The sequence below is a fragment of the Agelaius tricolor genome, unplaced genomic scaffold, assembly GCF_023055355.1.
Source record: "Agelaius tricolor isolate 1412-34295 unplaced genomic scaffold, bAgeTri1.0.p SCAF_6, whole genome shotgun sequence".
Classification (NCBI taxonomy): domain Eukaryota; kingdom Metazoa; phylum Chordata; class Aves; order Passeriformes; family Icteridae; genus Agelaius; species Agelaius tricolor.
In genome coordinates, this window is record NW_027269266.1 from 31663346 (window position 1) to 31676491 (window position 13146).

Consider the following 13146-nt stretch of genomic DNA (forward strand, 5'->3'; position numbering starts at 1 on the left):
GCTCAGCCCTGTCTCCTTGCCTTGTCTGCAACATGGACTGTTTCAGGGCACTGGAGACAGCTACACTGGTCTCTTGAGCAAGGCTGACTTAAAACCTGAAAATAATGCTTGGACTGCAGAAGTAACTGTGCTTGCTCCAAAAACAGCATTGTTTGCTTTCTGGCAACTTTTCTCCAGCAAGACATCAGTGTCACACAACTGCTTGCAGGCAGGATCTAACAGGGACTGAAATGTATTGGGAGGTGTGAGATTTACTGAAACCTGTAAAGTAGCAGTTGCAAGAACTTCACTTACTAACAACTCACCAAGGCTTTTTTAATTCTCAAAATACCCTTGTAAAAAATTTGAAAAATACGTACACTGTGCAAATGTCCATGGAAGATATTGATATCACTGCCAAGGACTATCCTGTTTTTTAAAAGGCACTATAAGTGCTTTAATAACTTTACCAAGGTTTTTCTTAAGGGCTGGATGATATTTATGGGAACTGGTCCTGAACTGTGAAAAGTCAACTGTTGACTTTTAGACCCTTCATCTTTAATGCTGTCTATGGAGGCCTATTGGTACCTTCTGACCAGACAACATTATTGGTAGAAAGAGCAGAGGAAAGTGAACACTAAAGATATATCACATTTCTGAAGTTTTCTCTGTTCACTGTTTATCATATCCAGATAGAATAACAGAAACAATTTCATTTGGAGGAGGTCAAATATTTTGAAATGCCACTTATTTTTTCCTTGCCTGAAAAAGGAAAGACAAGCAAAACACAAGGGAAACAAAAAAAAATCAGCCACTCTGCTTATAGGAAGGAAATCTGTTTGTGCATGATTTAAAATCAGAGCAGAATTTCACTTCATTCTGTCTTGTGTTTTTGTGTTTCATATTTCATGCTTTGGTTAGCACTTATTTAGTCTATTCCTAGAGGCTGTGACAGGTTGTCCTGGAAGTTTTTAGACTTGCTGAGCATACACTCTCCACAGAGCATGTCAAAATGAGAGAACAAAGAATTCATTCATTTTTATTAAAAAAAACCCCAAACTTGTAAGACCTGGCCTTGCCTCTTGACATTGTAACATCAAATGCAAAAGTCATCAGTACATAAGATATCAACAGCATGAAGAAAACAAAACAATTACATAGGGAATTTCCTTAACTATTTTAAAGAAATGTAAGTGGAAGATCTTGTTTTCCTGCTCAATTAAGGTTGAAACAAAAAAATTTAAGCGTATTAATTTATAAAAAAAGAAATTCCACTTTTCAAGCAATTCAAATTTTAGCCAGTTTCAGTGGCTTTATAAAGGCTTCTTCTTCTTCCTAGTCATATCTCTGTGGGGAAGGAAGGTATGCCCAACATGGAAGGGTCAGTCCTGTGCTTGCCAGCTTGTGCTTTGACTTCACCATATGCTGACCAGGTTCAATTATATCAAAAAGGTTTTAAGAACACAGTAACACCTTTGGGACTGCCAAGGGGATCTTTCAGGAAGAGGAAGTGATGGGTAGAGGTGACAGCATTTGTTGTTTGTTCAGGACTGCAAAATTCTGCCTGTATTTACTCCCATTTTCCCAAGCCAGGCACTCTGGCCTTTATCACAAGAAAATGCCAATCTCATGGATTTAAATGAGCATCTTGCTTTCCTTTGTGGGCATCATGAAGTGTGTAAAGTTCCCATTTCTCCCCAGCTGAGTCCTGGAGCAGCCAGTGTGGCTCTGGAGCCTGCATGAGTGAGAGTGGTTTTAATGCACTTTCTTCCCAGCTGAGACCATCATCTCCTGCCTCAAGGGCTTCCATGAGGGTCTGACAGCTGGGCATCAGCTGGGATGACTTGGACCCTAAATGTGTCTCTTGTGCTAGTGGCTGCCAGGAGGATGGCAAAGAGACATGCCAAGGGCGGCCCTGGGCTCTAGGCTTCCTCTTGCCAGGGCATGTTTTCCCTCCCAAGCCTGGGAAGTGTCATCAGTGTCGAGATCATTTCACTGTTACCTTTATAAATCTGCCACTAAAACACACAACACAGAAGTCCTTTAAAAACGGTGAGAGACTCTGCAGCAATCACTTGATTTCTAGGCTAGTTGGAGGTGTGCACAGAGGCACACGCACACACAGACACCTGCTATATCATTGGGCAGGCAGTGCAGGGCTACTTTTTCATTACTATCTCTGCCCCCCATCCCTGTGTTTGATGCCCTGAGAAAGGCAATTACCCAGTTGACTTTCCTCAAAGAATACCTACAGGCTCAGGAAACACTTCACCAAACGGGCGGTGTCTGATGTCTAATAACATCCTCAATCTTGCTTTATAGATGTAGCTGCAAATGAAATGGTTTTTTCATGAAAAAAAATCCCTGTCTTCTTTGAATGTCAAGTGTAGCTTCTGTATTTCCTTTGTCACCCTGTGTGTTGTAAGTGATGTATTTTTTGTGGTTAAAAAACAAAACAAGGAGCAGGGTGAAGGCTGGCATTTCTTATACCAGTGAGCATTGCTGCTTGCTGCAGCTGACACTCATCCCTGGTGTCTCCTGCTTGCCTTTGCCATTGAGGAAATCCAATCTGCTGCCATGTCATTGTTACAATAATCTCCAGCTCCTGGACACCAGTCTGAGTATGACAGTCTCACAAAACCGATGTCACACTCATCTTGGGCAGGCTGTGTTCCCCTGGTGCATCTTCATTTCCACAGCTGTCGTGCTGGCTTCCAGTCACTGCAGCAGCTCGGGGCCAGGCAGCACAAGGAAGAGGAGCTGGATGTGCCACTCCTTCCAGCCTTGGCTTTTTCAGACCTAACTTCTATTTCTTTTTGTTCCAGAGTAAAAATCTTTGCTTGTGATGGGGGTTACAGCCTCCTTCTGTGCTCTGACCTTGGCCATGTGTCATACACAGAATCTTTTTCGGGTATGTCCCCACAGCTCCTTTTCCCCTCTCTGCAAAATTCCAACACCTCTTCCAACTCAGTCAGGTTTTTGAGAGCTTTCTGCTCTCAGTTTCAGGTTTTTCGCAGTTTTGCATCTTTCTATTTATTGATTTTGATTCTTCCAAGCAAGCCAGCATTCCACAGTCCATTTTATTTAACAAAATGGTTCTCATGCATTTTTCAGTACCATTTCCCATGCATGGCTTATCATTCCTGAATTATCCACAAGGCCTTGGTTTCTTCCCATCTCTCCTCAGCTTTTATCATGAAGCTTTGCTCTCTTAGTGGTTCAGAAAAGGGTCAATTGCGATAAATGAAATTTATTTTAAAATATAGGTTCATGCAGCAATTTTTTTTCTCTGTCTTTTATATGCTGAATGCATTGTTGGTTTATGAACCTTTCTAAATAGCAGTCATACCTTTTCAGAAAGACAAAGAATAATTCAGGGTAATTCAGCCCAGCACTGTTGCTCTCTCTCCCAGCTGAGGTCTAATTCAGCAAGTGCTGCCAGGGAGGAGAGATGCTCATTAAAAGCCTCTCAGCTGTCAGTCAGGCGGCCAGAGGCAGCCTGCTCCACTTTATGTCCAGAAGAAATAGCTCACAGAGGACTCTTCTTGCTCAGGGATCACAACTGAGACCCCGTGGCCTGCTGGATGGGGTGTGTGGGCATGTGGATATTTCATCTCCTTGTCCTTGGTGCAAAGAGTTGAGGCTGTGCTGCCCCAGGGGCTGGCAGGGCTGAGGTGGGATGCTGAGGGGGGATGCTCCTCAGGCATGCCATTGCACTGGGCAGGCTTGAGGTGCTGCAAAAAGGGGCTTCTGCTGGGGTTCTGCTCTGCCCTGCAGAAATGCAGCCCTTTTGCATTAATTTGGTGCTTTCCTCTCCTCTGAGATCAGGGCTGAGAAATGCAAAGGCCTGTGAAAATAAGGAGCAAAAGATGAGAAAATTATTCTCATGGCTTTCAGAGGCAACTGTGCTGGAGTGGTGAGTGCTGTTAGCCTAACAGAGTGGGCATTTCATTTGAGATTTTAGACAAAACTGGAGCAGATTCTTTCACCATATGAAGCCTTTATCTCTGCCTATCCACACTTGGATTTGGACCCTCCAGAAAATTATTTCTCAACCCATGGCCAGAGCCCTCAGGCAAGGAAAAATGTCTATGGATCACTAGGATTTTAAAAACAAACCCAAACTACACACATTCACATCATCCCTTATACATCCACACTAGCAAACAATAACCAAGTTTTCCAAGTTTAGTCTAATTTTTATTGGTTTTTACACTAAAATAATTATAGAAATTAAATTTAAAATTACAGAAATTCTATCTGAGGTGGTAATTTTTTTTAAAGGTTTATGCATCTTTCTGGTTCAAGCCCATTCTAACTGAGAAGTCCTGGTCTACAAATCCATCCTCTGCTCAAATCTGCATGAACACATTCAGTGATTATATCTGATTATGTAAGTTGAAGAAAACAGTGGTGGTACACAGCAGTGTGAATAGCAGTAAACATGCATTAAAACCTAGTCTCTCATTAACATCTGGCTGGTTGGTGCCAATTTGTTTCTGGCTTTGGTTTGTTTTTTAATCAAGTTTCACATCCAGGGGCCAAGGCAGGGATTGCATTAGGTGGAACACATGGGTGGGTTTGGAAAGGGCTTCCCTTTTCCCTGGCTTTCCAGTCTCTGCTGTTTGCTTTCTGCAGGTGTCAGAGCGATGGAGCCCAGTTTGCATGAGTGCCCATGAAAAGCCCACTTGAAGTTTGCACGCTCGAGCACTGCCATACAGCAGAAGTGCTGGGCTGAGATGGCAAAGCTCTACCAGAGCCTCGAGCCTAAACCTATTGAGGGACAAAAATTCTTCATCCACCACTGCTGTGACTATTTCTCTTCAGTCTGTGTTCTGCAATTACTACATTTAAAAGGGACACTGCTTAACATAGTGGGGGTTCAAGTTCATTGGGAAATTTTTCTAGAGCCCAGGCACACAGGCAAGTGGATGAGGTTTTGACTGTGCCTGAAGTAGCAGGTGCTATTATTTCAAGTGAATGTAATAAAAAGATTTCATTTTGGCTCTGCACAGAGACAACAGAGACTGCAGTACCACCATTTTTCTAAGGCTGAAGCTTTGAGAGAAACCCCTCAGGTTTTATCCAGCAGAACAAAATTTTTATTATCAACCCAGAGCTCTTCCCCTGATCACAAAATTTGCATTCTTATGGATAGTGAGAAAAAACCACGAAGCTGTCTGATACTATCCATGATGAACTCAGCTCTCTTTTTAACAGGCAGGTTGAAATACTTGTAGCAGACCCTTCACAGTCTATCTGACCTGTTAGGAAAGAAGAAAGATAATAAATTGGACAAGCACATTTGAATTACAAATAAATTAGAGGAAGCCACAATCAAGGTACTGACATTCGCTAAGTGAAAAAAAGAAAGCTTTTGTGCAGGTAAATTATCTACTGTGAATTATTTACTCAGCTCTGCTGTGAAGAGCTCTCAGGATGGGGCAGACAGAAGCAGATACTTTGTTTGCTGGTTCAGGCTTCTGGTCCTGAGAATCAATCTTTGACCATTAAAGAAACACTGCTGCCTCTTCAAGTGTAATTTATTCAATAAGATGCTTTTCTTTCTCTTTTTTTTCAAGATGAATGCTGCAGAGATTCTTGATTTTCATTTGCCTTTGTCTGGAGATGTGAAATAAGTATGCCATATCGACCATTTCATGCAAATTTCTCAATATATTAATGTAGTTTTTGGATATGGATTTGTGAAGGACTCTGCTGACTTTGAGACTACTGTTAAAAATGGAGATAAGCTTAAGCTGCTGAAGCTAATTTAACTGTATCTCTGTACAGCAGGTAGTATTAAAACTAATGGTATATGAGAGGAGGTGTTTGGTTTTTTTTTACTTTGAGTGCTTTGTAACATTTGTGAAGAGCAGTGTTCCTTTGTTCCTGCAATAACTTGTATCTCACGAGGGTCTCATTTCCTATGCACGAGTAAAATGTTCCCCACAGGCATGGGTGATCCCAGCCAGCCAAGGCAGCATCAGTCCTTCTGCAGCTTCCCAGCCAAGTCCGTCAAACCAGGAGCAGAGAGTGGTGGTTGGAGGGGTGAGGCACAATATGGGCTGGAATATCACCACCATGAAGGTGCTCCCTGGAACTCAGGCACGGGGAAAGTATGTTTTATACCTTCTGCATCTTTATCTTCCAACTTTATATACACTGCAGGTTGCCACTGGGTTATTTTTAGGTCATTTCAGGGATATATATTTCTGCAAGAGCTATTTCTGGGACCTCTGCCAAATTGGAAACTGTAGTAACCCATAACTCCCCCACAAAAATGTTTACAGCTTCAGCCACTCTCTTTCTTGCTACTCCTCTCAGCCCCCAAGGAGCAGGCACATCACTCTGTAGGAAAAAAGAATGCAAAATAAATGTCCCCACAAGGCTGGGAAGAGCCAGGCACCCAGCAGAGCTGCAGCAGCACTTCCCTGCCCGGAGCAGGTGATGGTTCCCCCATGCAGACACTGATGGGAGGCAGGGCTGGGGTACGACCTGGCTGCCCCTCAGGCTGCTCTGCTCAGTGCTCTGATGTGATGGACAGAGTGCCTGGGAGCTTTCACCAGGCTGTGAGAGGCTCTTTGTCTGATAAGCAGGCCCTGCAATGACTGCTGTAGCTCCAGATGTTGTGGCTTACAGGGTTTGGGAATTCCTTGTGTTAGAAATGTTGGCCTGGGTTTGGAGTTCTGGAATTTAATTTGGGAGAATCCTTCCAGTCATCAAAAATGCACCATGACCTGACCAGCACATCTGAGTCTCTCTGGGTTTGAATGTACTCACAAGGGTTTGTTGTGTATGGAAAACACAACATGCCAGAGCATCTCAGGCCCTGCCAGGGCAGGGCAGAAGCATGGCCCAAAGCACAGAAATTAATTGAGCCTCTTGAAGTTCATTCGAAGGTCTTCAGGGCCTGAACCGTTCTGTACTTGGTGCAGTAGTGCACAGGGCTTTGAAATGTGGTCAAACTTAAAAAGCACAACTGCTCGTCTCTCATAATCACTGGCAATGTTCTAGAACTGACAAAAAGTAACTAAATCCCTTTTCATGTTGCTATCTTTTCCCAGTTTGGGTGTCAGGATTGTGCTGTATGCATCTTAATCTTGTCTTCAAGACACATTACTGTCAGCATTATGAGGAGAATATTTTCACTGTAACACAGGCTTTTTTTTTAATCACAGGAGTATGGATCAGTTAAATTCTGCTGTACATAATGGACCAATTTTCCTCAAAAAAAGTCAGTAGAGGAAAAGAATTTAAATGCTAAATTAACCTACCAACAAAAGCAATGTTTTAGCCCAGTGCTTTCTTGATGTCCAGAACAGATTTTGCTAAGAGTAAGCTTTATAAGGAATCTGTGTCAAAGTAGATCTATTATCTGATAGATAAGTAATGGGCTTCATCAGTCATTTTTATCCATGGGAAGAGGGCAAAGGATGGAAGAGGAAAGTGATGGAAGAGGAAAGTGAGTCTGTTGGAAGGCTGTCCATTGGAAGCATTACCCAGACAGTGAGATTGCATGTCTCTATGCAGACTTGAAAAGACACAGATCATCAGATACCAGAGCATGCCTTTGAAAATGGGTCATAAACATTAGAGGAAAGGATGCAAGGACAAAGAGAGTACCACAGCATTACACTACAGAGGTTATGTAAGTCTCTGTGTGTCTGTGTGTCTGTGTGTCTGTGCATGTGTGATAAACAAATCTGTCAAACAATGATATTGACTTAAATGATTGTTTATAGCAATATTGCTCAACACTTTTTCAATTCCCTCCTTGAAACACCGCTGGAAACTATATTAAAATACACTGTACAGTAGTGTAAAACACATGGGGAAGCTGAAGAGGCATGCAGCAATGGGGCTGTGCCAGCTACTGTCTCTGCAAAGCAGTAGCTTAACCCATTTCCAAGTGCTGGAATTCAGCTGTCTGCTCCATCAGGTTGACAGAACTCACCTGGGATTGTCCATCAGCCAGTCCCATGGTATGGTCTAGAAATCAGTATGAGTTTGGGACTACAGGCAGTTTAGATGCTGTCACACTTTTCTTAGAAGGTGAGCTTGCTTAGGACACAATGCAGTTCAGCACATGAGCATCATATATATGAAGTGGTGCCTTCCAAATGGCAGTATTTGCACCCTGGCTGTCAGAATTGGGTGTCACATACCACCACCAGCTCCAAGGTGAAAAATGGTCTGTAAAGACAGCTTACCACGGTTTTTGGCTGATGCTCCCTCCTTTGTTCATCTCACACTCACTTGAAAAGGAGTTCAAATCAGTAGTTGACTTCAATAATATTTCTTGGGGGGGGGGGAAGTGAAGTAACGAATTTAAGAAGTTGATGAACTGTGGCAGCAGAGGGTTTCTAGAAGCTCTTTGTGTCTTACTGCCCATAAGAGGGCTTTATTCCTTCTATGACATTCCTTCTATGACTCAGGGGCATGAAATGGGAATCTGGTAAGAAAATAAGTGTGTTTGTTCATACTGCAGGAAGCTTGAAACTGAGATGGGCAAATAGCATGTGCAAAGTCCTAATGCTATGTGACATATCAGAATTGCATCACGCTCCAAACACAGCAGAAATTAAGCTGTTGGACAGTTTGAATTAACTGAAAATAGAGAGCATTTCTGAGCCATTTCCTTAGTGTTGTCTATATTAGAAATGTTGCTGTTCCCCTCCAAAATATGTAAGCAGATGTCTGGCTGGAAGGTAAATGAGCACTCAGGGCTCATCCTCCCCACTGAGGTAAAAAAGAAGCCCTGTGAAAGACCTCCCACATGCTCTGGGAATGCAGCCTCAAGCACCTGGGGTCTCAATGGCTAAAATATTTTTACATATTAGAGGGTGTATGGAGCCCACCAAACACATGCACACACATATTCCAAAATCCTCTATGTACTTGCTTCTGAACAGACCTTGACATTTATCATAATCTGCCAAAACCAGTATACACTTGAGGCTGGAAGATGGAATTGAATATACTCTGACAAAGTCTGCTGTTGTACCAAACTGAGTGGGGTGAGGCACACTTCAGAAGGCAGAGCTCCCCTGAAGGAAGATCTGGATAAGGAGGGAGACTGGTCTAGCTACAAACTGATGAAGTTCAACTAAGACAAGTGTAAGGTCTAACACCTAGGAAAACATAATGCAGGGCAGCAGCACAGACTGGGATCTACCCAGCTGAGTGGGGCCAGCTCTGTGGAAAAGGGACCTGGGGGTCCCTGGTGGACAACAAGCTCAGTATTAGTGAACTGTGTATTTCTGCAGCAAAGAAAACCAAGAGGGTGCCGGGTTACATCAACAAGGACATCATACTGAGGTAAAAAGTCATTATCCCACTGTACTCAGACATTGTGCTGTGGATTAACACCAGACAGAGCCAAGGTCCATGCAGTTGCTTGGTCATTCCCCCACCAGTGGGACCAGGGAGAATATAGTAAGCATAAAGCTAGAAAGCTCATGGATTGAGATGAAAAGAGTTTAACAGAGAAAGCAAAGGCCATGCATGCAAGCCAAGCAAAACAAGGAACTAATTCACAGGGAGGTGTTCAGCCATTCCAGGAGATCAGAGCCCCATCACATGTAACAGTTACTTGGGAAGACAAATGCCAACACTCCAAATGCCCCTCCCTTCCTCCTTGTTTCCGCCCACTTTATACAATGAGCATGATATCACATGGTCTGGAATATCCCTTTGGTCAGCTGGGATCATTTGTCCAGCTGTGTTTCCTCCCAGTTTCCCATGCTCCCCAGCCCCTCACCAGCATGGCAGAACAAAAAAGCAGAAAAGGCCTTGGCTCTCTTCAAGCCCTGCTCAACAATAACAAAAATATCTCTGTATTATCAACTGTGTTTTCATCACAAATCCAAAACACAGCCCCATAGGAGCCACTGTGAAGAAAATTACTACAGGAAAAACTAGCGCAGCTTGGCAGGACACACCTGGAATACTCAGTTCCATTTTAGTCCCCACAGTGCAAAGATGTGGACAGGCTGGAGAGGGTCCAGAAAAGCTGCCTCACATGTGATCCTGGATTAATGCACACTTGAGGCATTGCAAGTGATATTTTCCTATCAGGTCAGCTTAAGCACCACATTTAAAGCTACCGTGAGTATCATAGAGGGGTTACAGAGATACAGAAGAGCTTCAGACTATTATTATTATTTTTATTGGTTAGTGCAGTTGTCCAAGTTTCAAGAGGAAAGGCTGATGAAATTTATAGCTATATTAATAATCTTCATCATATCCTCTTTTGCAGATCCCTCTTGCATGTTCCCCTAAAACCCATGAGATCATCTGCTGCTTGTTAATGGAAAGCAGTTTATTTTGAAGGAGGAAGAACTGACAGATTTTTGTTCCCATGAACTGTATAAGAAATCTAACAAACCAAATGCAGATGGATCAATACAGGCTGTTCCTTATTTATCACCCTCTGTCTTCTTCACTTTATTTTTATGGCTATTAAAGATGCTATCATTGATATACAATTTTTGACTGTCTCTATATAATGTACACACTGGACAATGCTGCCATTGATATTCATGTAAAATGCTGGGGTATTGAATGGCCTAGGAAAATGCTGTAGCCTGTCTTTCATTTCCGCTGCATGAAATTTAGCCAGGGCTGAATCTCCACTGAGTAACATTTCTGTTACGCTCCAGGAGGTGCAAGGGAAGTTTGATCTTTGCTCTGAGTATTTCTGCACTCTCAAGTGTGCTTGAGTTTTCTTTTAGGTGGGACTTTAGCTGGGGAGTCTTGGGCTCTCTGCTTCATTAAAGTCATTCCCTTTAGACTTTTGATCACCAAGAAAGAGCAGTGATTTAGTTCAGCCCTTTGATTATATTATTTCAACTAAAACTCACTACTCGCTCCAGATGAGGAGGAGTCACGCTCCAAACCATGACATTTTATCATGAGTAAGCAACTGGTGGGAGCTGAGTGAATCCGAAGCTGGGTGTGGCTTACCCCTGCCTGCACCGACTGACAGCATTGTGTCAGCTAATTTGGCTGTCAACAAGAGAATTAAACCTGCTCATGGAAGCATGGGTATCAGAGATTAAAGCCTCTACACTGCAGTTCTGATTGCAATTCTGGGCAACTGTTGTATTGCACTAAATAGTTTATTTAGTAGTTGCTCTGCCCTGGGTAACGGGAATTTGGTACTGAGGGTGGTATGTCATGTAGATTATTCCCCCTTCCTCACCACATGGTTTCTCCCCATGCTCTCCTTTCTACACCCCTGGTGGTCTGCCCCATGGATCCCCTCCCCTTGCCCCTCCCCAATGGCATCCCATTGGCCACGGTCCTCTTTCCCTGCCCCCTTTCCCTTTGGGGATAAAACCCCACTGCAGGTAAAGGCTCGGCCTCTTTTGCCACCTGGGTGGTCGCTGTGGCCAGCAGTGTCCCATCCCAAGCCAATGAACAGGATACTCGTCCCCACATGGCAGTGTCCCATCCCAAGCCAATGAACAGGATAAACTCGTCCCCACATGGCAGTGTCCTATCCCAGGCCAATAAACAGGATACTCATCCCCACATGGCAGTGTCCCATCCCAAGCCAATGAACAGGATAAACTCGTCCCCACATGGCAGTGTCCCATCCCAAGCCAATGAACAGGATACTCGTCCCCACATGGCAGTGTCCCATCCCAGGCCAATGAACAGGATAAACTCGTCCCCACATGGCAGTGTCCCATCCCAAGCCAATGAACAGGATACTCGTCCCCACGTGGTGGAAGAGCGCTCCTCGTCTTTTATCTTCAGGCCATGCAGGTCCGTGTGGGCTTGGGTTCCAGCTAACCAGATTGGACCCATACAAAGCCCAGAGAGCCACAGATTACTGCAGGCAACAAAGTCACCCACAAGCTAGTTTTAAGTGAGTCACCCTAAGACTGGCAGCAATCTGGAAGTGGGAAACCAAACTCAGCAATGACTGGTCACCCCACTGCTTTGGGAGATTTACAGCCTGCCATGTACTTTCAGTTTAGGATCTGAGATTGGACTGAAACTGGGCACGTGGAAAGCTTAATTTTCCAGGTAAATTGGCTCAACTCTTCTTAAAATAAAAGCAAAGAAGAACAATGCCCTTACATTCATCAAAAGCAGTTTGAACTGTGCTTCTGCAGCAAGATTCACCTCAGATGTCAGAATAAGAATGTGATGCAGGTCTGGCACTGGGTAACTAGTGCTGTGTAGCTGGGAAATCTGGTCTATTTAGGCAGCCTGTATTGATTGCAGCAATCTTTTCAATTATTAGTAAGAAGAAAATTTATCCCTTTTCCCAGCTAAATCTGGGGTAAGCAGGTAGAAATCCAGGGCTAAAACCTTACAATAGAAGGAAGCATTATTCTAGTGTCTCAATTTGCTAGAAACAAATGCTGTGGCATTTAAATTGGTGCATCTATCTCTAGCAACCCAGCACCTCTAATCAGTTTCTCACCTTTACATTTGAATGCAGTGAAGGCAGAGATACTGCATTTACAATTATAGCAGATTACTTCATCCCTCTGAAAAGACTTTAAAAGATTAGAACACATAGATTATTTATTAACTCTTAGTGAATGTATTTCTAGAATGGGAACAACATATTGCATCAATGTCTAGTTCCACAGTTTAACTATTTTAATTAAGAGGGAAATGTATATTGCTGTAAGGAATTCAGCCCACATACCACTGTGCGAGGCTTCTTCCTGACTGTTTCCTTTTTAGTACAAAACTTTTGTTCCTTTAAACTCATGTTAACAACAGTGATCTTAACACTGGAATCTTCTGTGATAACTCATAAATAACAGTTCTGGCTGAAAAAAGGCTGTTCAGCCAAGCTATCCAAAACTGGCAACCCAACAGTTTACTTGACCCATTTTGATCATAAGCATCTGATTCACAGGTTGGCAGAGAGATTTGTGATGGAGTTGCACTGCCAGCTTAAGCCAAAGATTCATGCTGCCTAAATAACAAAAAACAAAACAAAACAAAACAAAATAATAATCTTGTCTAAGTTCATGACAGCAACTGCAGTATATCCAGAATTGTTTTCCTTCCTTCTTGGTTTTTGTAGCAAGTCCTTCCCCTACTAAAGCCTTCAATTGGTTCCTGGATTGTAAACCAGCATGCCTTAGAAGTGGTAAAAAACAGATGAGACAAGCATAAACATGGTGTTCCAGA

The 13146-nt window shown here is 43.1% G+C and overlaps 1 long non-coding RNA gene across 1 annotated transcript in view; it reads right to left on the minus strand.

The window, feature by feature from the left end:
• Positions 1-643: 643 nt before the first annotated feature.
• LOC139591082 (uncharacterized) overlaps positions 644-13146 on the minus strand; it is a 59258-nt gene continuing 46755 nt past the window's right edge. The window contains exon 7 of the long non-coding RNA XR_011679553.1: positions 644-5243. This is a non-coding gene — a long non-coding RNA (uncharacterized lncRNA). The remainder of the gene's footprint in view (positions 5244-13146) is intronic.